The sequence below is a fragment of the Cricetulus griseus genome, chromosome 4 (assembly GCF_003668045.3).
Source record: "Cricetulus griseus strain 17A/GY chromosome 4, alternate assembly CriGri-PICRH-1.0, whole genome shotgun sequence".
Taxonomy (NCBI): Eukaryota; Metazoa; Chordata; class Mammalia; order Rodentia; family Cricetidae; genus Cricetulus; species Cricetulus griseus.
The window spans coordinates 203,107,918-203,131,955 of NC_048597.1; the positions used below are offsets into that span (position 1 = coordinate 203,107,918).

The 24,038-nt window shown below is 39.7% G+C and overlaps 1 long non-coding RNA gene across 5 annotated transcripts in view; it reads right to left on the reverse strand.

Moving 5' to 3' along the window:
- LOC103161027 overlaps window positions 1-23,794 on the reverse strand; it is a 235,096-nt gene extending 211,302 nt beyond the window's left edge. For 4 of the 5 annotated variants that reach the window (XR_003484489.1, XR_003484486.1, XR_003484484.1 and 1 more), the window contains exons 1-2: window positions 23,740-23,777; window positions 19,964-20,021 (exon numbers count right to left, since the gene is read on the reverse strand). This is a non-coding gene — a long non-coding RNA (uncharacterized LOC103161027). Of the gene's footprint in view, window positions 1-19,963; window positions 20,022-23,739 lie in introns of all 5 variants that reach the window. The other variant, XR_003484487.2, reaches the window with a different exon arrangement.
- Between the last annotated feature and the right edge of the window lie 244 nt (window positions 23,795-24,038).

Genomic DNA, 24,038 nt, shown 5'->3' on the forward strand with positions numbered 1-24,038 from the left:
ATGAGACTTCCATTTTTCCTGGTCAACTATCAAAAAACTGAGAAATATTTCATCATGTAGAAATTGAGAGATATATTAAGAATGAGAAGTAACTTTTAAGTAGTGTTACTATTTCTGACACATTTCAACAGAAATAATGTTATTTCAGGCAAGCAGGGGAAATAGAACCAGGCTTACTAAATTACCAACGGTGTAAAAGCTAAAAAGTAGGTAACATTAGATTACAAATATGCCTATTATGAATTAATATAAGTATCTACCAAATTACGGAGCATCTAATCTCCCTAGTATAAATTTACACACAATAAAACAAATAGTTCATTTATACCATAGAAAAGTTATACCAGAAACATTGTTTAAAGACTCCGTGTAAGTATTTCAATTAACACTTGGAGATACTCTCAAGGAGAGAAAGCAGACTTCCCCACTCCTTAACCATGCAGAGCACATACTGAATTCTTTTCAAAATGTATCTCGCGTAAGGAGAGAAAAGAATATAACTTTCTGGCAGAGAAATCTGACAGACACTACCTCAGTCAGATATCAAGGTCAATGTGAACAGTCATAAATCATGTTGACAATGTAGGTCTTCAATACAACATAATGGGAATGGCAGTTCTTCTCTGGATAGTCTCCAAAATCCATAACCCCAGTTCAACCATGGGAATACAGCAGAGAAATCCCAACAGAGGGGCACCTACCTAGTATTCCTCAAAACCACCACATTAATCAAAAGTGGTAAAACATAAAAAATTGTCACAGCCAAAAAGACCCTAAGAAGATAGGATCAAATGCAATGTGCTTTCCTTGATGGAATCCTGGAACAGATAAAGGATGGTAAGTGAAAAATAAGAAACTGGAATGCAGAAAATTTAGTTTAAAATGCTTTAGTTTAAATGATAGGCAGATAGATAGATAGATAGAGAGAGAGAGAGATAGGATAGATAGATAGATAGATAGATAGATAGATAGATAGATAGATAGAAAGAAGCCTTAAGTGGTTCTGCAATACATACTATATTGTATGTTATATTATTATAGAGAAATAACAATACATTATTTATTATAATAAAATAATATCATAAATATATGTTATAATAAAATAATCTGTATTATATATATATATATTATAGAACAACTAAGAATATATATACGTATAAACATATATATGTATATATATTAGAAGAACTAACTAAGAATTCCTAGTGGCTAAAGCTGGAAGAGAATTTGTATGTTTTAGCTTTGCCAATGAAACAATCATAAGTAAAGGCAGAACAGCCTGTTAGGAATCAGGCAGAGTTAAATTAAAGATGGGGCATTCATTGAACATTCTCCTGAAAATAGAAGTGACTACAAATGAGACAAGGTTGGTCACCTTTCCCAGGGTCACACAGGCCTCAATGACAAAACTGATTTAAACCCATGGGTGCCCAATTTATACATCCATGTTTTTTCCACCATACAGTGTTCCTGCGAGTTCAAGAGCAGAGGGTTTGGCTTGCAAATGCAGTACTTCTATGTAAAGTGCCAGGCCCTAGATTTGATCCAGAAGCACCACAAAAGCAAACAAATAAATAAATCATGATTCACTTCATGCCTCCTCTGGTAAGAAAACTTAATCCCAGATTACCTAAAGTGTAATGGCACACATCAACAAAGAGCTCGCAGAACTGGATGTACAACATTTATAACATAAGTGGACCTTATGTTAGAGTGTATTTTTATTCCTTCTGTGGTTGCAAAGGACAAAGAATAAACAGAGAACACTGCAAAAATGAGGAAATTATACATATTTATCTCAATCAAAGCATCCACTGCTGCACTGTCCTTGCCCTTTACTTTATACAGTAGCAGCAATGTCTAGTGTGTAATCTTCTCTCTAAAATGTGGAATGCTTCCTTCTTAATTTCTGTTTACATAGCCTCCAGGAGATCCAGTTTTTATTACAAGTTGATGAATAAACAGCTGATAGAACCTTAGGGTGACCTCATCAAGGGAAGGAATCCAAAAGACCTTAGATGCTTGCTTTGGTCAGACAGTCTCCCTGGGGAGGTCACAAGCACCTAGTTAAACAGTGCATTGGTGTCCACCAGCTTGAAACAGGAAAGAAAGGAGGGAGGGAGGGAGGGAAGGAGGGAGGGAGTGGGAGGGAGGGGAAGGGAGGGAGGGATGGAGGGAGGAGGAGGGAGGAGGGGGGGGAAGGTAGGTCAAGTATATATATTTTCCATTAGAGATAACGTAAGTTTCCATATATCTCCACTCCCCATCCCCATAGCAGTACCCACCAGGCATACCACATATTCTGGGTGACTAAGGATCCAGGCAGGACCTCCCAGGCCAAACAATGCCCCTTCCTACTGATGAATGGCATTACCCCAACACTCGGATTGTTTGTGAACAGTATAGTTCTTACTCAAATATCCCATTAGCTTCTTTCCTCAATCTTCCAGTTCAACTGTGCTTCAAGTTCTGCTCTAAACACCTCCTTAGAATTAGAAATGTCACACAGACATGGTATTTAAGTCTCCAAAGCTAGACTTGCAAACTCCAGAAAAGTCAAATAAAGACACTACCCTTGTCCAAAGGCTTGATGCACAGTGAACAACTCATATTCATATATATTAAAAGGGGAGATCTGAATTTTTGGAGTTATTTGGTTTTTTGTGGGGGTGGGAGGAAGAATTAGCAAAAAATGATTCCTAATTTTTCTATAAATAAATTATAATAGCATTAAGTATGATGACTCCCAAATAGCATGCCTACTTCATTTGCTTCAACAAAGTGAACAAACATGTAGATGAAATATAGTTGTCAGAATTTTCAGCAATTTGAAAACTACTATTTCTAGTATTTCCCACAGTAACCGGCCGGGCACATTTTTTTTTCTTACTAGATAATCAAGAAGCTAACTCTGGGCACAACATCCTGGCAATTTGCCACCCTGGACAAGGGTGGGAAAGGCAAGTTTTCAACTACTGAGAAAAGGCATTGCCAAGGAAACCCCTCTCTGTTGACACTGCTTGAGAGAATGTGTGATTGCAAGGCTCATCCCATGTCTGAGCAGGTGACAGACAGAAACCCTTCCAGAGGAGTCCCTAAGCCCCTCCCAAGAGAATGCCCTGGGCAGTCATTAGCTCATTAGGATGCTCTGATAATTGGATGTCTGTGTAACCACCCAGCCACATGCGACCATGAGAAATGAAGTCTCTGGGAATTCGGCCCTTGGTCTTAATAGTCAACAGAGAAAATTGGCCAAAAAAGGGCTTGTGGTGAGAAGGGGGCAGAGCTTGTTGCCGAAAGAGTGAGACAGAGCTATTGTCAGAAAGGGAAGAGAGAAAGAAAGAAAAAGAAAGAAAGAAAGAAAGAAAGAAAGAAAGAAAGAAAGAAGGAAGGAAGGAAAGAAAGAAAGAAGAAAGCTCAAATTTAATACACAGAGCTTCTAATTAAATTTGGATTATTTAAAACTGATCCCCTTTCCTGTCACAAATTGCTTTATAAAAGTTTAATTAAACACAATGCTAAAGAAGAGACTCTGGCTCAACAAACCATGAATAAGCACTGCCCCTTTGCTACCATAGACACAGTTTGAGCCAAGGTCACAGTGCCAAAAGCCTGGGAAATGTACACACTGGGCCTCAGCACACTTGGTATTAGATTTATAGAAATGAGGTAGATAAAAGGACAGGCAGGAGCATGAATGTGAGTGTGTACTTGGAACTCACTGAAGAAATCTACTCTAAGCTCCTTGAGAAGCAATTTAAAAATAAAGATGAAAGAGAAAAGATTAAGATTCTGTCCTTTGTTGTAAGGGTAGCAATGGGAACTGAGGGAAGGATGCAGGCTAGGTGATTAGAAGCCATTTGGGGAGCTTTGTGGATGAGGCAGATTTGAAATAATCTATGCAAAGGAAAGAACACTGATCTTTGATAGGTGAAGATGGAAAAAATGGATGCCAGGAAACAGGGCAGTGGCTAGTGATGATAATAGTGGTCCCATAGAATTAAGTTTTAGACCTGAGAAACTACAAATTGGTTTGAACCAGTGGTGGCCAAAGTGTGGTCTCTGAAGCAGAGGAAGTGACAGCATCACGTTTGAATGGCAAATTTTCAAGTCTCTCCCCAGACCCACCTGGCATTACAAGATAAACTTTGTAATCGAGGGTATTCTGCTATTCATCAAATCCCCTGGCTGAATCTGATGCTTGTTGGAGCTTAAGACAACTGATTTAGGGAGAGTGCTGGACAGTGAAAAGAGCCCTTCTGAGAAACCAAATGAGAAGACACCATGAATTTCAGGCCACACTTTGCTGGTTTCTGAAACAGAGAAACTGACCTCTATGTTTCCCCAAAGCCACTCTATCAATATAGCAAAGTCTCTACTCACAAAACCCCAGAAGTATGGGCTTTTGAGACATCACCAAAGTATGCACTCTGTAGTACAGACAGAATGCAGAGTATTGACACCCACCTTCAAAAGACTATAAAGTTCTCACCATCATGACTCATTCACTAATAAAACATTCTTCAAAAGGATATGTTACAATGACCCAGAACAAAATATCAGCAACAGCATTTCAGCACTCCAGTGTGGGTCTGCTATCCAAGCCCACAAGCTGAGTAATCAGCACTTTTGAGAGGCATGCCAAAAGAAATACCCTTCACATATTCACATATGAGTCTTACAGTATGAACTTCGGCAGATAAAAGACATTATTTCCATGGAGACTATTCATGCCACTCATCTTAGTGCTTAGATGTAGCACTCAAAAGCAAGGAACAGGCAATGTTAGGATCTGACAGGGGAGTGGGCCAGAGAATAGTTTTGAGGCTTGGAGAAGGACAAGGAGATGGGATGGAAGCCAAGTCTGGAGAACTCAGAGAATGTGGAGTTATGTGTCACATAGACCTTGGGTCTATATGTGGAGAAGCAAAATTTTTTCCACCTAATGAAGCATCCTATAAACGGATGGATTTCTCTAGCATTCTATTCACCCAGATCATTGGGGCTGTGACTGAGATGCAAGTGATAAGAATGCTTGATGTTAATTTCTGTTGTTCTTGTTGTTTGTTGTTTCATAATTTACCAGAGCCATGCTGTTTGGAATGTAGCTACACACACCACTATACCATTAAGGCTGTACCAGGTCATACTGTAAAGAATATTTACATTGCCTGTTTTGTTTTTTGCTGTTGTTTTCTCTATCACATCTCCACTTAGGCAAATCTTGGTAGAGATTTGCAATAACTCTGATTATCTTAAACACATTAGAGAAATTCAAAAATAAAAACTGCAAAATGATATGCAATATTTATAGTAACTACACAAGGACCAAGTCGGGAGGGATATAATAAACGTAGTTGTTTTTTGTTCTTTGTGGGGCCTGCCACAAGTAACCAAGTAAATCATACAGAGAATCTTATTATTTCTAAGGAATGACTGGTCTTAGTTTGGCTAGCTAAGCTTTTCTTAACTTAAATCATCCCATTCACCTTTTGCCTCTGGGCTTTTACCTTTCTCTATTTCTGTATAACTTTTCTTTCCTCCTTATTCTGTTTCTGGCTGTGAGGCTGGATAGCTGGCCACTTCTTTTCTTTCTCCTCTATCCTTTTTATCCCCATATTTCTCCTTCCTTTTATTCTCTCTGCTTTGCCAGCCCTACCTATCCTTTCTCCTGCCTTGATACTGGCCATTCAACTCTTTATTAGACCAATCAGGTATTTTAGACAGGCAAAGTAACACAGCTCTCAGAGTTAAACAAATGCAACATAGAAGAATGCAGCACACCTTTGCATCATTAAACAAATGTTCCACAGCATAAACAAATGTAACACATTTTAAAATAATATTCCACTGCATCTAAGGTTCTCTTTTTCACGGTATCTACTTGAATAGATGATATTACATCTGAGGCAGGTAATCCTCTGTATGAGCACAAAGAAGGCATTCCAAAGAGCCACAATCAGCCACCATAAAGCCTGTCTATTTATGCTACCATACTCCCAGAAAAGTGCCTATGCTGGTTTCTGCTTTTCTAAGGAATGAGAAACAATTGTGGAAGTAATGACTAAATTTTTGGGGCATAGCACAAACTTTTACCTTTCTACCTTGATATCCAAGATTATACATTCAGTTTCTCATGTCCTCAGATTCACAATATTTTATACTCTGAATGAGATTATTGTTCCCTAGCTTAAACTTCAGGACAGAGGTCATAGAAAGAAAGAGACATGTTAGAATTCTTTGTGTGTTCCAGGTGACCCAGAGAAATAAAGATAGAGTCACAAATAGAGGGGTTGTGTTGTTACACATGAGAAAGTAGAATGGGGAGGGTAGCGTGGTGTTTTCATCCGCTATTGCTGCAACTATGCTGCAAAACCAACTACCCTGACATTTATATGAACACAACATAAACATTTTTTTCTTATGGCCAGTCCACAGTTTGGCTGGAGTGATGCTGCTCCCCAGTGTAAATTGGGACCATGTTCACTACAAATGTTCTCCAAATTCCTTAGAGAGGCCAGTGCTTCCTGGCACATGGTGCATGGTGCTCCAGGACATACAACAAATTAGCAATCCAATGTGTTAAGTATTTAGGCCTCTTAAGTATCTTTAGAAGGGAAAAGGCCAATTAGCATCTTCAACCTGGGCAGACTCCTTCTTATATCACAGCCCAGGCACTGCACACTGTTCCTCCACTCCAATGCTTCCAGTGGGCTTGGAGAGTTGTTCTACCCCTTATATCTACTGGTGACTGGTTCAATGTAGAACCCAAAAATATGAAACATGAGTGTAAAGCATGACCCAGAGGGTGGGGGTCACACTTTAAAAGCAAATGAGAGGCGCCACCAGGTAAAGTGCTGTCTCTTCTCAGAACAGGATTATGAGCACAGACAATAATAACATCCCACAAACAATAAAGCAATTTCCAAAGTCATGGGTTCTTTGCTGAGAGAAATATTGGGAGTGAATAAACTTAGAAACATCTTCTCAAGTAAACTCCACAACTAAGGAACTCTGTAAAGATAAACTCTAAACCCTCAAAGATAAAGCTAACATGCAGTCAACAGCTCTCTAAATAGAAAGGACTGTTTTAATTTAAAAGATTTCCACTCCTGATAACAATAGTACATAACAGAATGTTCAGGAATAAACTTAAAATGCTAGTTATCTATGCAATCTTTTAAAACATATCAGCATAATGCCATATACTAATTATAGGTGTATGTGTGTACGTGGATGAAGAAAACTGGGAATAAAGCCATCAGCACCAAAATTTTTTTTTCAAAGACCACTTGTCTAAAACTGAAAAGGCAGAATGTGCTGTAACTATGTCAATTTTAATAATAATCAACAAGGACAAAGTGCAAAATTAAAAAAGCATCATAGAAGGCCCTAGAAGTTCCTTCTGCTTTCTCTGTACTAGCTGACTATGATTTAAGTACTTCCAAATGAAAATCATTAAGAAAGTATTAGTAAAATGTAGCTTCTCTATCACAGAAGTGATTGTCTGATGCAAACTAACAATGATGCTTGGTCATACCCTTCAATTGTGATGTGGGGGCTGGGAGACATCTCAGTCTGCCAAGTCCTTGTTACACAATCATGAGGATCTAAGATCAGCCCCAGAACACAAGAATGAGGAGGAGGAGGAGGAAGAGGAGGGGGAGGAGGAGGAGGAGGAGGAGGAAGAGGAGAAGGAGAAAGTCAAGAGTGATGGCTCACTCTTGTAAGCCCAGCTCTAGGGAGGAGAAAGAGATTGTTACAGCTAGCTAGCCACCCATTCTAGTTGAATTGATGAGTCCTGAATTATGTGAGAGACACTATCTCAACAAACAAGGTGGGTGGTAGCTGGGGAATAACACCCAAGGACAACCACTGGACTTCACATAAACACACACACACAAACACCCACACACCCCCACACACAGTCATTTAGTGAAACAACTTCCAGTTAATGTACGTTGAACATCAGCCCTAATTTCCATTTCATATAATTTCTGCTTAACACTATACTATAGATTCTTAGAAAATTCTTCTGTTGATAGTAATTTTTAAAAGTGCTAGTGGGCAGAAATTGCTAAAGAAGAGCTAGATATCCAAAATGTTGAACCCGACAGAGAGAAAACACAGCCAGTTCTTTTCATAAAACTGTATAGTATGCACTCATTTTCCTCGTTCGTACATTACTCTAATTGGCATGATATGCAATAAAGCTTGCTCACATTCTCTAGGTAGGTGTGCTACGAATTTAAAACACTGACACTTTCAACTTTAGAATAGTTAAAATTATAAGGTGATAAAAGAAGTTTCAATAAACTTAGCTCTCTACCCTTTTCCTTTATTTTTCTTAAAATGGTATTGTATTAGTTCTTAGAGAATTCCATACAGTGTGCTTTCATCACAGTCATCCCCCCCCTCAACTCCTTCAAGATCCACCCCCAGCTTCCTACCAAACAGCTTCAGGCCCTTAGACCACATAAGTATATGTAATTGTTTCAACTTAGGATACATTAACTCTATTTACACACACACACACACACACACACACACACACACACACACACACACACACACATGCACACACACAGAGTTATGGAAAACATTGTCTTCCCTCACCATCGAAGGAAGCACAGTATGGATTGAGATTACTTAGGTGCCACTCTGAATTCTGCAGCTTGCTCCAAGTGTGACCCGAGGTGTTTTCCTCCTACAGGGCTTTAATTCACTTGCTGATAACGAGAGAACTCTACTGCTTTATGGGTGAGAGCTGGATGACACCCTTGTGCCAGTTGTAAACAGCAGTTGCACAGCACTCAACAGAAAACTAGAGCTGCCATTAACTGCTTTGGGATAACACAGTGTACTTGTCAACCCATGCTTGAATTTGATGTTAGCTTCAGTCAGAAGCCACAGTGGTGCTACCCACATGAAAAGGGTTATCAAGCCACTCAAAGTCAGAGTTTGCAAGCAAACTTTACAGCATTTGAAATACTGGGGGAAATGCGAAGATGTTGCTTGTGCTGGTTTCCTGTTTTAAGCAACACTGCCCTGGTTTGATGTTTGTGTCCCTTCAACTTCAGGACAATGGACTAACTGAAACAAATTCAAATGAGGAGAGCTATACAATTACAACTATTGGTAATGCCTCAGAAATGAAGCTCAGAGAGCTACCCAGCTTCAGTCTCTGCAGGCACATGAGGGAAACACCACCCATGACACACAAGACACCACATCTGCTGGTAACCTCACCAGAGACCTCTCAGCACCAGAGCTGTGAGAAAGAAATTTCTTTTGCTTATAAATTACACAGTCTGTGATATTTTGTCATAGCAGCAGGAACAGAGGAAGGTGTTTCCATTCACCAAGAGTTGTGCTCATCAGTAAATGGAGCAGAGCTGGAGCATCACTAAAAATACTGAAGAAGCAAGATGTTCTAAGTGATTTAGTCATCTTTTTATCACCATAGTAACTACACATATTAGCAAGGTATCAGACTACACTAAATCAAATTCCCCTCTCTCTGTCCCTATGTTGAGTCTCAGCTCCTTTCTTCCAGGTCTTCCTTAAGTATAAGCTATTGGGAACTTAAGTGACTTTACAGAAGTCATTTAAGTAGTCATTATCCAACTGCCCTTGCTCAATCCCACCTCCTTCCTCCCAGCTTCTAGTATAGTGAATCTCAACCTGTGGGTCACGTCCCTTTAGAGTCAAATGATCCTTTCATGGGATCATATATATGATATCCTGTATATCAGATATTTTCATTACAACTCATAACAATAGCAAAATTAATATATGAAGTAGCAATGAAATAATGTTATGGTTGGGGGTCTCCACAATATGAGGAACTGTAATTAAGGGCCACAGCATAAGAAAGAGAAACACTGGTCTAGTACAATACACTACATTCTGATCCATCCTTTATCTTTCATATATGAGAAGTTTTGTGTTTGTTATCCTGTGTCTGGCTTATTTCAATTAATATACATCCTCCAGTTCCATCTACTTTGCTAAAAGTGATAGGACCATGTCCATCCTTATGGCTGAGGAATCCATTGTGCATATAACATAGCTACCCCCATTTTTAAGGCTCAAATCTCTAAAAGTACATCTCGTAGAGATGTTATGTCACAATTGCTATGGCCAACACAGGGTGAGGCAACTTCCTTCAGAAGAGAAGTTGCTACAAGAAGTGCAGGTAGTTGTCAGCAAGAGACATCCTTTGACATCATCTGTGGACCAGCCTTGTAGCTGAGAGTCTACCTCTGAGCTTCACTACCACCTAAGGTTCTTCTTGTTTAATCTCCTCTTCACACACTCATGTGATAGCACTTGTTCTATTGCACAATCTGGCAGGTTTCCTTGTCAATGCCCCTCTTTCACAGGAGTACCTTAGTAAATATCTAGTGTTTCCTATTATCTTAGTACAATTGATACCATTTTTAACTCTATGATATAGTCTATATGTGTGTATTTTAAAAGTGAATTATGATCAATCCATAACTAAGCAATAATTGTAACTTCTACTTCAGAATTAGCTAACAGAATTCTGTAAAGGATAAGTAGGTATATTAATATAGATGCATTCCTTATAGTCATTTTATTCTGTTGTAATATCTTATTGAAAAAATGAGACAAGTGCAAGGTGCAAGTCACTCAGAAATATGTGACTAACTTTAGCTACAGGCTGGCCAGGATGGAAGCAACAGCTAGCTGTTGAGCATTGTCAAATGACTACTGGCTGCTCTGGTGGACAGAGCAGAAGCAATATTGAATGCTGTCTAATGCTATTGAAACCCTTTTAGTTGTGAAAAATTGTAGAGTGTGGTTGATACATGGTATTTCTACTTGGAATTTATTGATGACTACTTGCATTAATACAGACAAATGCAAGCAAACTGTAAAATTAGTCTTTGATAAGAGAAATATTGTAATATATGCATTATACTTATATATTTTAAAGTATTGTCATCTTATGGGCAAAGATCTTTGTTAATGTTAGCATGACTAAAATGCTATGAAATAACCTATAATCCTAGCATGTTGGAGACAGAGACAGGGAATCTCCAGAGCAGGCCACCAGCCAGCCTAGTTAATGAGAGGAACTCTGGGTTCAGTGAGAGAATCTGCCTCAATACAGAAGGTACAGAGAAACTGAAGAGAGCATCCAAGCTCAATTACACACACACACACACACATACACACACACACACACACATACACACACACACACACACACACACACACACACACACACACTCACACACACACACTCACACATACCTGTACACATACATGTGTGTCCACACAATTGCAAACACATGTACACACATTTATGAATACCATACTAACATACATTACAAAAATATAAAGTTTAAACTGGACAAACTTAACGGAAATTCAAATCCTGGAGGAAGAAAGACAAATAATTCTAAAATGTGTGAAAATGACTTAACCTCCGTCAAAAGGAGAGAAATATACAAGTCAACTATGCTTAGAAATGCCATATACAAGTGAGGGAAAGCAAAGATAAAGACTGAAGGCCAGCAAACTGGCTCAGTAGATAAGGTACCTGCTGTCAAGCCTGAAGAACTGAGTTCAATTCCTGAAACACATGTGGTAGAAGGGGAAAAACCCACCCCTGTAATTTGTTCTCTGACCGCCACACATACACTGTGCCATATACTCATAGACAAAAGCACACAAAGTAAATAAAAATATAATAAAGACCGAGGTGCTGATGCATGTGCTAATTTGAAAGTATCCCAGAGCACAGTATAAAATACTTACTGCACATATTATGATAATTTTACCCAAGAAAAGTAGAAAAATAAATATTAACATTGCTAGCTAAAGTAAGATAAATATCTCATAAAGGATACCATAGAAGCATTATATTCCCACTGGGGAAGGGAGCTGGACAATTGAGAAAAAGATGGGAGAATTTTTTATTACTGTAATTGTTGAAAAATGTATCTGAGTGTTTAACTAAATGATCACATTGATCATTAATAGTTAATTACAACTTTCAATGTTAGTAATAAATGCTTTATAAAATTAAAGAGGTTATTTCAACATGTCTCCAAAAAAATTACAGTAGTTATAAGAAGAAAAAGCATATCTCACCTTTCTATCCAGTAACAAATACATTTTTTAAAGTTTAAAAATATTCAACTGCACCCCTCAACTTAAAAATGTACTTTGCAGAAAGGAATGGTGGCATACACCTTAAATCCCAGCCCTTGGCAGGCAGATGCAAGTGGATCTTTGAACTGGAAGCCAGCCTGGTCTACAGAGTGAGTTCTAGGACATCCAAGACTACTCAGAGAAACCCTGTCTCCAAAAAAAGCCCTGTATTTAGCAACTTAATTATTTACTGTTCCTATGGACGGTATGGACCATACATGTACATACAAAATGTCTAATATTGGTCGTGACTATGGAAATTGATTGGGTGTAGGAATTGTCTTCATTATGTTTCTATTGCTATGATAAAACACTATGATCAAAATCATCTTGGGGAGGAAAGGGTTTATTTTAGCTTAAGGTTCCACATCACAGTCTGTCTTCAAAGAAAGTCAGGGCAAGAACTCAAGATAGAAACCTGGAGGCAGGAACTGAGGCAGAGAACATGTAGACATTCGATGTGCTGGCTTACTCCCCAAGGTTTGCTCAACCTGCTTTCTTTTACATCTCAGGATCACCTGCTTAGTTGTGACAACCTACAGTGAACTTGTGCCTCCTATGTGAATCAAGAAAATTCCTGATAGATTTGTCTATAGGTCCACTAAGGGGGCATTTTCTCAATTGAGAGTCCCTTTTCACAAACGGTACCAGCTTATGTTAAGTTGACATAACATTAACTAACACAGGAATTAAAAGTGTGTCTTGTCTACTGCAGCAGCTACTTGGTCCATTCCTGAGAACCACCTTGCTACCAGAAACTCAATCTCTTGCTCCCCTATTTCATCCACCACAAAGCAGGAAACACAGCTAGACCCAGGACCAGCTCAGCTGGAGTCTTCATCTCACCCTGGAGACTGGTTGTCAGTAAAGATGCAAATCAGTATGGAGGCTGAGCCAAAGGCACATAACACTCTAAACACTGAACAACAGATTTTCTTTTGATGAAAACCAGCCATTTGGAAGAACATCTGCAACATTGTATCGGGGGAGGGGTGTGGTAGTCCAGAAGAGTCGAGTTTAGAGTCACTGGAAACAGAATAACTCTTAACACATTTCCAATTGTATCCCAACCCTACAGTGTGATTGCTGGCTTTCTGTCCTCTCTGCATGGCTACCTATTAACTTTAACACTCTGTCTTCCTGTTCTCGTTTATTGGTAAATTATAAGTATTGTAAACACATGTAAGAAATAATTGTTTATAAATATCAAGGGGAAGCAAAAGCTAAATAACAGTTCTAATCCATACTTCCCACGATGCATCTCACGTACCATCTGTATTGTACACAATTTAAGATGGAAAGCATGTATTCTAGAATTTTCTCATAACCTTCACACCATTAGACTTTGTGTTTTGAGAAGAATTATATTTGAAACCTTTATCTAAACAGAAATGTTACACAAAAAGTACTTCATGATCTTGAAACACACAGAAGGCTGTTCTCTGCATACTTCTAATGAAAAGGGACTAAGATCTACTTGTCCTTGCCCTTGGGCACATGGAACTTAGGTAATCTGGAGTCTATATCATCTGAAATAATGAATACAGGACACTCAAGGGCTCTGGGGGTTAGAGGACAGAGCAAAGGCCATCTGAGCAGGACAGTTCAGAAAGGCTGGACTGAAGAGGCTGGGTTACATCTCAGCTTTGACTCATGAGAAACTTCTCATCTAATAGATAATGTGTAGGGGAGGGTGAGGCAGAAGTGAGTCTGGCTGGGGAAAACTGCTAGAGATAATGCAAGGAAAATATTGGGGAGCACTTAGTGGACCAGGGAAGACAAGCTGAAGACACAGAAAAGGGTGAAGTTGTGCACAGCCTCAAATCACTAGCAAGTGTTTAAAGAAGGGCAATGGTGGCTCATGCCTGTAGTCCCAACACTAAAAAGTATAAGGTAGGTGGATTGAAAGTGTAAGGTTAACCTGCATTATATAGCAAGATGCTATCTCAGGAAAGAAAAGAAAAGAAAAGAAAAGAAAAGAAAAGAAAAGAAAAGAAAAGGAAAGGAAAGAAAAGAAAAAGAAAAAATGGTTCACACCAACAATTTCAACATTCGGGTGGCTGAGACAAGAGAAACACTGTAAGTTGGGAATAGTCTGGGTAGCCTAGACAAATCTGTTCCAAACAAAACAGAACACCCACAAATCTACCTTCTTGAGTTATAAATGATGAGAATGAGGCATTCGCAGGAACATGCTTGTAGAAGTAAGTCCATTCTCCCTCTTCCTCTAGCTCTTTGCACACTTAAATGTGATAGGAAAACATACCTGGACAGGAGAAAATCCAAGAGGGGGAAAGGCAAGCACCAGGATAGAGATCCTGTTCTGTGAAAGCCTGGGATTTGCTTTAATTAGTTTCACCATCAGGTACCTGAACTGTGACTTCAGTTTTAATTTTATGCTTTAGTACAAGTTGCTGGTAGCATCATGTCTCTCAACTGCTGCAAAAAGTTCTATCAAATAAGAGTCTTGAGCTAAGGATGAGGCACTCTTAGTAAGTCTGGAACTAAATATCCTAATTTGTTAGGTCAACTATAATCAGAGAACATCAATGAAGTAAGCAAATTGGCTATTTCTACTCTGAGAGGCACATACTTATGCAGACACTAACTGTAATTAGGCTGGAGTAAAATACAGTGCTAACCTGACAGATGTAGGATCCCAGGATTGTTTTTATAATTGCTTAGTATTTTCCTTCTTGACTTCGAATGCAAGCTGACTAGGTTATACAAAGTGACCTGAGACACCTATGTCTCCACATGGGAACTCTCTCAGAGTCACCTGGATGTAGATAGAAGTATGTGACTCATATGATTTCATGGACAAAACAAAAGGGCAGAAACAAAAGGGAGATGCATAGGGCAGAAACAAAAGGGAGAGATATCTCTGCATTTCATTCGATGGAAGGCAATTCAGACATGAGTGCCCATCTATAATCTTGTAGCCCAATGGAAAGACTTACTTGGTTGCCTAGATGGCCAGCAAACATCATCTGAAACACCAGAAGTGATGCTCAGCTCCATAAGAAAGTAGTCTAAAGCAATTTCATAGAAGAAACACTGTGCCTCAGGTAACTTTCCAGTTTCCACTTGTGATCCCTCATACCCAAGAAACACAGGTTTTGGAAGTATGCAGACAAGGTTTAAGTGTTACTACTGATGTTTGCCATCACACGTACTCATAGACTAACTAGTTCCTGCGTCTATACTACAGGGAGCATACCCAGTTGATGTGGTGGCTCATACCAATAGTCCTCATACTTAACAAGTGAAAACAGGAGTTGCAGGTCAGTCTGACTGTCCTAGTTTTCTCTTTGTTGATGTCATAGAACACTGAAGAAAACTACCTTGGAGGAGGAAAGGGTTATTTAATCTTGTTCTTCCAGATAACAATCAATTAATGCAGGAGGTCCCGCCCAACCCTTGGGACAGCAGCCTAGAGCAAGAAGTCCAGGGAGGAGAATGGGGACAAGAGACGTGACAGAATGACGACAAGACAGGATTCTGATCAAGTGGCAAATTTTAATTTTTTCCAGGCTAGCTTATATAGTCAGTAGTATAGGGTAAAGGGGAGGGGGAGAAGAGGCCAAGAGCCAGGTGTTAGTTTAAGCAGGACGTTAGAAAACTATAGAAGGAGGATATTGGCAGGGTAAAAAGTTCATGGGTGGTGGGGAGGGGGAGGGTTACCTAGGTGAATGGTGGGAAGCAGGAATGTTGTTTGGGTAAGTGGTGGGATGCAGGAGGGAGGGTTGCTTAGGTAAGGAGGCCTGTGGTTGGAACAAAGGATTGACATCTGGATCATGTTGTTCCTTCTGAGTGCTCATGCTTCTAGAAGCCATTTATAATCAAAGGGCAGTTCTATAACCCTGTGGCTTGGCAAGTTTGGCCTAAAGATTCAGACCAAGCTGTATGGCTTCCAACAACTACCCACAGTAGACTGAGCCTTCTCACATCAGTCAACTATCAAGCAAATCTCATACAGACTTGCTCACAAGTCCATCTGATGGAGGCAGTGTCTAGGTATGTCTAGGTATATATCAAGATAAAACCAGGATGAGATTCTATGCCTTGACAATTTGACACACAAACACATTCCTTTAAACCACATCAGGAGGCAGAGAGCACACTTGGGATGGAGTAAGGCTTTTGAAAATTCAAAGGCCATCCCCAGTGACACACTTCCTCCTATAAGGCCACACCTCCTCATCTTCTTCAAACCATTCTACCTGTAAGAATCAATCATTCAAACATAAGAGCTTATGGGGGCACATTCTCAACCAGACCACCAAGCTGTACTTATTATTAGCTGAGACATGGGCTCAAGACAGTGGCAAAGATGCAAGAAAACAGGGTGAACAGCACAAATTCATATGAGCTTTTATTTGTGTCCCACAGCTAGTGTTCTGTGAGATAAACCAAGGCACATGGCCAGCCCAACATTCGTATACCTCACTCTAGCAGGAGAAATCATCAAGTCACAGAGCCAAAGACTCAAAGGCAATAAATAATTGTAATTAGCAAATAAAATAATTAGTAATAATGATGTAATTTCCCATAACACAATACCTCACATAGGCTACATGGGCAAGAAATGGTGCTTACAAACATTTCCCTCTTCTTGAAAGACTTTACTTATCTTTATCTAAGATTTTTTTCTATTCATAGCTGCAATGCGGAGCACACATATATCTTTAATAATTACAGTAATACTTTTAATAAGAAAATGAGGACACGTGAGATGGTTCACTGGGTAAAGGTACTTGCTGCCAAGTCTGGTGACCTGAGTTTGATACTCATGATTTACATGACAGCAGGAGAGAACTGATTTTCTGATCTCTATATATGGCACTATGGCACACATGAACACACACACACACACACACACACACACACACACAATAGATAAATATTAGAAAGAAAATGCTCTAAAGAGCTTCATATACCAGGCAAGCTGCTGAGTTCACTGCCTGTTATTTATGTTAGTTCACTTCTCTTTGGGGGAGTCACACTCAATTAGGAATGTACAACGTCTACCAGTAATTTGCATCAAAGTCTTCAGTGTGCCCCACTGGCCTATGATGGATCTCATCTGCTGCTATTTTGCTCAATTAACTGCATTGTTCCACAATCACCCGATCTATACAGTATGATCTAGGAGTCTCAAAAGATCCTTCCTCATCTTTGCCCTGCCTACATAATTTATCATGTGGCACATTAATGGGCATGCCTTTCAGCATTGCTTGTCAGGGAGTTCTTAGAAAACATGAGCCTCTCAAGGCCCCCTGTTGAAGGTGAGATTGTAGCACAATTAGTTTCTTTTCATGCTGTGACTTGCCTTTTTTCTCTTCTTGCTTTATTAAACTCTCAACTCATTTTAATCCATATGATTGTTCATGCTATCACAATGGTTCCAGTTTCTTTGTGTTCTTGTTGATGGACTATATGAAGATCATATAATGATCAAACAGTTAATACCTCAAGGCAATGTGAAAATCACTCATAGATAATTGAAGGGCTTGAATGGAATTTTAATCCTTAGGAGTCGATATCTACCATTAGAATGTGTGCTTAACGATTAAGATGTGTCTTATTACAAAGAAGATCATTGGCATCACTTCTTGCCTTTTCTGGGATGTGGTAGGCAGTGGGCAGACATGTTCAGACAATACATTTCCCTGTTACCACAGCCTTACCTCATTGCTACTATTCCATTCACCTCACAGGTGAAGAAACCTGAGAACAATGAGAACAGAAGACATGACTAGGGTTGTTCCCAGAGACAACCCAGACCTCAGAGCTGTGAGTCCAACACGGTCTGATTCCAGCACCCTCTTTCCACTAGACTTCACTTCATAGCTATTGTTCATTCTTTTTAATCCTGTGACTCAATGGCAAGAAAAACTCCTCAATATTCTATGATGATATTAAACATTATTATATTAAAAACGGACAATAAAGTGACTTCTTTCAAACTATACTTTCTTTTGGTAAATGAAAAACATATTCTTTAATATTGAAATACCATCTCCCATTTTAAGACTCAGACCTTTACAATGTTCAAGTCAGTCTATAGCACCCCTTTTCCCAGGATATTCTCCTCTCTCTCTCTCTCTCTCTCTCTCTCTCTCTCTCTCTCTCTCTCTCACTCGCTCTCTCTCTCTCTGTCTCTCTCTCCAATAAAGTATCCCCACACATCTTCATAGGTGAAAGAGTTTTGCATATTTTCTCACAAATCCTTTACATGGCTACTTTGGTCTTTAGGCTGAAATTTTCATAAAATGAATATTACTTTTCTTAGGGAACAAACATTCCTGGAAGCTTTCATATCTACTCCTCTATACCAGTGTGGATGGTAGGCTAGTTAGAAGCCACTACTGAAAGACAAGCTCCCGGGACCTGGACAATCTCATCTGCCTGTCACACTTAAAGACCTAGTACAGACACCGAAGGTCCTGGGCATGCAACTGAGTATTATTAGATAGATAACAAATGACAAGTGACAGCTGAATGCTTTAGAGAGAATGGAGAAACCTTCGAGTATTTCTCCTAAATCCAGGACAGTATCATTTACCATACATACATCAGAGCTGCCCTCATTCCATAAACGATGTGAATTTCACATTAAATGAGCCTACCTCACTGCCACAGTGCTTAAATCCTGATTCTGGGATGGAATGGCTCTAAGAATGCTGGCATCAGAAATTGCAGTTGGTATTTCAGGTTGATCAGTAGCTAGCTTATACCTCCTTCTGACCACTCTGTGTTCCTTCGGTATCATCTATTAGAGAAGGTTACCGACATCCTTATGAATGAACTTTTGTCTAGTTCATTCTAAGTCAGAGATTGCTTGAGGGTTGCCTATATCATTATGGATAATTTTACAGCTTTCTTGTGTAAATGAGATGTTATTTTTTTCATAAGCATGTTTTATACCCTTTGGGATTTTTAGAAGCATCTTGAAAAAGAATACTTATTTGAAGATTCTAGAAGACAATGTAAAAATTAATGTGAAGCTCCACATTTTCTGTCCCGAATGCCTATTCTAACTTTATAGAAGTTCACCGTGGTATAAATTTTGAATCTGGTTATTTTGGTGTGTAATGTTTTTATTTGCAAGGGTTTTGATGGCCTTTGTCCTTCTGCATATGTGTTTCTCTTATCGGTTGATGAATAAAACATTGATTGGCCAGTAGCCAGGCAGGAAGGATAGGCAGGGCTATGAGATGAGGAAAATTCTGGTGAGAGGAAGGCAGAGAGGAGCATCCAGGGAGACACCATGCTGCCCAAGGAGTAACATGCCAGGTTACAGTAAGCAATAGCCTCGTGACGATACATAGTTTAATAAAAAAATTGGGTTAATAATTAAGAGAGAGCTAGCCAGTAAGAAGCCAAAGCTATTGGCCAAACAGTTTATATTTAATAAAAGTTTCTGTGTGTTTATTTGGGGCTAAATGACTGTGGGACCAGGCAGAACAGAAACTCCATCTACAATTCTTTTAATAAGAAAGTTTATAAGATCAAAAAAATCAGCAACTATTTTTCCACTGCATATTTCTTAGTAAATAAGCTTATAATGCCCAGAGGTGTGGAAAGTCTAGCTTGATTTGCTATTCTGTTAAGTCTAAAATGTATAAACACTTTGTGTATTCCTCCCATATAAGCCCATTGTCTATGAATCCTAAACTCTGCCCTCCTGTGAATGCTGCCCTTTTGGTAGACTCCAAAGACAATTAAATCACAGCTAATGAGTGATGCAACATGAATCACAGCCATACATTACCCAGCTCTGCTAATTTTCAGTCAGGGAAGGATGTATCTTCATGAAATTTATAGAAGCTCTATTATAACAAAAAAAAGACAAAGGAATGAAGCAGTCAGAGAGGACAGACTGTTGGAGCAGCTGAAATTTTCCATTTTAGGTAAAGCATCATTTGTTTATATAATTATATATATATACATACATACATATACATACATATATATCACCTATAAATCATTCTGCCCGACATATTGTGTCTAAAACCTGCCTTGTAGGATTTTCAGCATGCCTGAATATGCCAAAGACTACACTGATATAAATTACTGACATAAGCTACGCTGTAACAATGGAGAGCCCTGCCACCAACGGCAGTTTCCACCAGAGAACTGCTCTATCCCTCCTGCATTGCATTAATTTGTCTTACAGGAAATAAGCATGCAAAGGGGAGAGCTGAAATACCACAGAGTTCCTAAAAGCAAGCTTCCAGCTTCCAATATTTATCATTTGGGGGGACTATGGCTCACATACAAAATGCAGGCAAAATCAAAACAGGTAATATTGGTGTATATCTAACAGGACTAAAGTGTATTTTTTTTCTCTGTCTCATTTCAAAATGGTTTCCTCAAGGAAACTTGGCATGTACCCTGTGAGGAGTACTGTCTGTAGACAACCCCTGAGAGATGAGCTGACTCAGGAAAGGTTCCCTGGTTTGAATGCCACAGCCTCCACAGAACAAGCTTGCTGTTTTTCTTGGTATTTTACCAGAGGCCTTTCCACTGCTAACATAGAATCTAGAGCAAGGAGTCCCCAGAGCATAGCCTAAGCACCTTCCGTGGGCCATAGGCTCTCAGTGAGAATACAACATACTGTCACCTTTCATGGCTCGGGAAATAAGGCACAGGAAAATTAAATAATGGCCCCAAACCTAACAACCAGCAGATAGCAGATCTTAAAATTCTCTGTATTTGGAAACAACCAGCAAATGTCCAGACTCCTTTTCACTTTACAAAGGGAGAATGGAATACAAATTCTTAAATAGAACCTTTGTATTATTCCATAAAGATGAACACCTACTACTTACATGACTTTGTAAGCATTCTTTAATATTAAAAACTACACACAACTGTTTTTTCTCTATAACTAAGGCTAAGAAGCCCACAGTTCCTTAAATACATTGAACATTTATAAAGATGAAAAAGTTAGCTATCCATAAAGTATAACAGGGAATTTTTTTTACATAATTAGCATGCTCCTGAACCCACCATCACATGTTTTACAACAGCTTTCTAGAAAACATAATCATCACCTCTCAAGATGAGTTAGAGTTTCCAAAGATGGCCATTTCTAACATGTGGTGATATATATTATTTATGATTTATTAAAGCTTGCCTGAGACTTCAGAAAGCAGAGTCAGCCACAAGCCATAGAAGTCAGGTACACACCTTTAATCCCAGGAGACAGGATTAAGAGGTAGATGGCTCTATGTTAGTTCAAGGCCACCATGGCCTACACATGAGTGAATAGTAACAGAGCTCATGACTTTAATCCCAGTACCTGTGATCACACATCTTTAATCCCAGAATTATGGAGATATTTAAGACAGGAACAGGGTTTCAGAGCTACTATTCATTCTCCAGTCACATTGAGGATAGGAAGACATTGAAGTCTCAGGATTCTCCAGCCATGCTGAGGAGAGGCAGTAGTCTGTGGTTTCGTGAAGCCAGGATTGCCTTTCAGTCTGAGGTAGAGTAAGAGCTAGTAGCCAGCTACTTTGCTTTTCTGGTCTTCAGCTTGAAGTTTGAATCCCAATATCTATCTCTGGGTCTTTTAGTGTGTGTGTGTGTGTGTGTGTGTGTGTGTGTGTGTGTGTGTGTGTGTGTGTGTGTTACACTGACTGGTTTACATCTACAGTCTGTCTCTGTTCACAGCTGAGTGGCTCTTCATTTGCTAATGTTGTTGGCTGTTCCCTGACCCCCATTAGTTTTCCTCAAAGTTAAGACATATTCCAGAGCCACAATCAAGTGAGTTTCTCCTTTATCCCTACTACACACACCCATTGCAGTATTGCACACTTTGTGAATGGGTACACATATAGCTGCTCCCTTGCTTTATATATTAGAAAAGACATAACAGCATGTCTTTCCTTCCTAAAGCCTGGTGACCTAGCAAGCCCAGGCAAGAAGAATTTAGTAATTTGTTCTGGGATTCTATAAGCTTTGAATTTCCCACAGTTTATTTCCCTAAAATCTTGTAAAATGTCACAATCACACATGCAAAAATATATACTGCCCATGTGTTCAAACATGAGCAGACAGTAATTAGACTCTGCATTTGATAATGAAATTAGCCTCGGGGGTTTCATGTTTACTCAACTCAGTCAACATGCCCTTACTTGGCTCACATATAAATTTCCTTGGTACTTAAATAACTATTTGCTGCCAAAAGAAAGAGATCCATGTGTTTCAAACAAAACAGCGCTAAGACCTACACTAAATCCACCCTGTGTTATGCCTCAGAGTGTTCTATACTGGGGACCATATTATGGTCTCCTTAGGTCCATATTTACTTCTCTACCACCTGGCTAACAAACCTTTGTTCCAGCTGCATGTGAGAAGGGGTGTCTTTCACTACCTCACCATCCCACAGACCACACAGCTTCAGACTCCCCACACCCATGCCAGCTCATCTGCTGCTCTTCTCTCCCAATAAAAGCTCACTCTGACAACTTGCCAACAAAACCAGTCCTGTGCTTGTACAGGATGAAATCCAAATTAGAAACGAGATTCCTAACTTGGTCTCCAGCTTCTTACCTGAGAACCCTGTGACTTGAGAGTATCTACCATCTCTCTGACACACATTGATGAGGACATGAAAGAAAAGTCTACATAGAGGCTGCGCAAGAGGATTGCAAAACATGTTCTTGTGATTATTACCAAGTTCATTTGGGGACAATCAGCCACTCCACCCTACATGTAAAACCAGGTTGGGTAGGTGCCTGTCAGTGTTTCTTAAAACCTGTAGAATTCATTCACTAGGAACCCTGTGGCCAAGCACTACTGATAGGACCGAGGCTTACACAACAGAAATATGTTGTCTCCTATATCTGAAGGTGGGGCTTGCAAATCCAAGGCTGATTGGACCCATTGGTTATTCTGAGGCTTGAGAGGCTGGAGGATGATGTCCAGGCCTCCCTCCTTGGCTGGTGGATGACTGTATTTCCTCCCTGTCTCTTCATTAACATTTTACTCCCTATGTGTGGATATGTCCAGCTCTGCTGTTTGTTTATGAAGAAGAAAGTCAAAGTTCACACTCATGGCCTCATTTTAAGTTGATTACTTCCACAAGGCTTGTGTCTTCCAGTTTGGAGCTCCCAGCATGCTTCCTCCTAACTGCAGTCACTGGGCTGGGACTGGGCTCCCCCATTCTGAAGTGTCCCAAGTGATACTATATACTTGACTGGTCAATGACCTACTGCGCAAGGACTGGCATCTACCTCACTCAAAGGAGTGTGAGAAAAGCCAAAAGATGCTAACTTCCAGGGCCCATACTGAGCATAAAGTCCTACTACAAAGTTCCCCCTGCTCCTCACCCATGTTCACCCCCAAAGGTCATGGGCAAGGTAAACCTGCGCCTCACACTTTTGAGTAGACCAGGTTGGGGAAACCCTCCCTACCCACTCAGGTATACCAGACCTTTCCAGAAACTGCAGGAGTTGTGAGTGGGCCTAGAGTGGGAAATTACCAATACGGAGTCAGGTAGAAATATCAGGGTATTTAATAGGGAAAAGCCTTACTTACAGAGCCACTTAGCCAGCCAGTAAACAGCAGTCTGTACAGCAAGAAGCAAAGTGAAACCGAAAGTGCAAACGCAGTCACACTACCACTACGTCACTCTGACCACTCCCTCACAAGCATGGTCAGGCACACCTGTAGCCAGCCCCTAAGAAGGCGTGGCTACAGCTTCCCCTACATGGGCCCATTTCTCCCAATAAGCCCTAATTCTTGGCAAGGGGAGATTCTGTCTTCTATATTGCCACCTGAGGTAGTAGAGGTCAGGGCTACCACACATGACTAATTTCAATCCAAATTAAATTGTG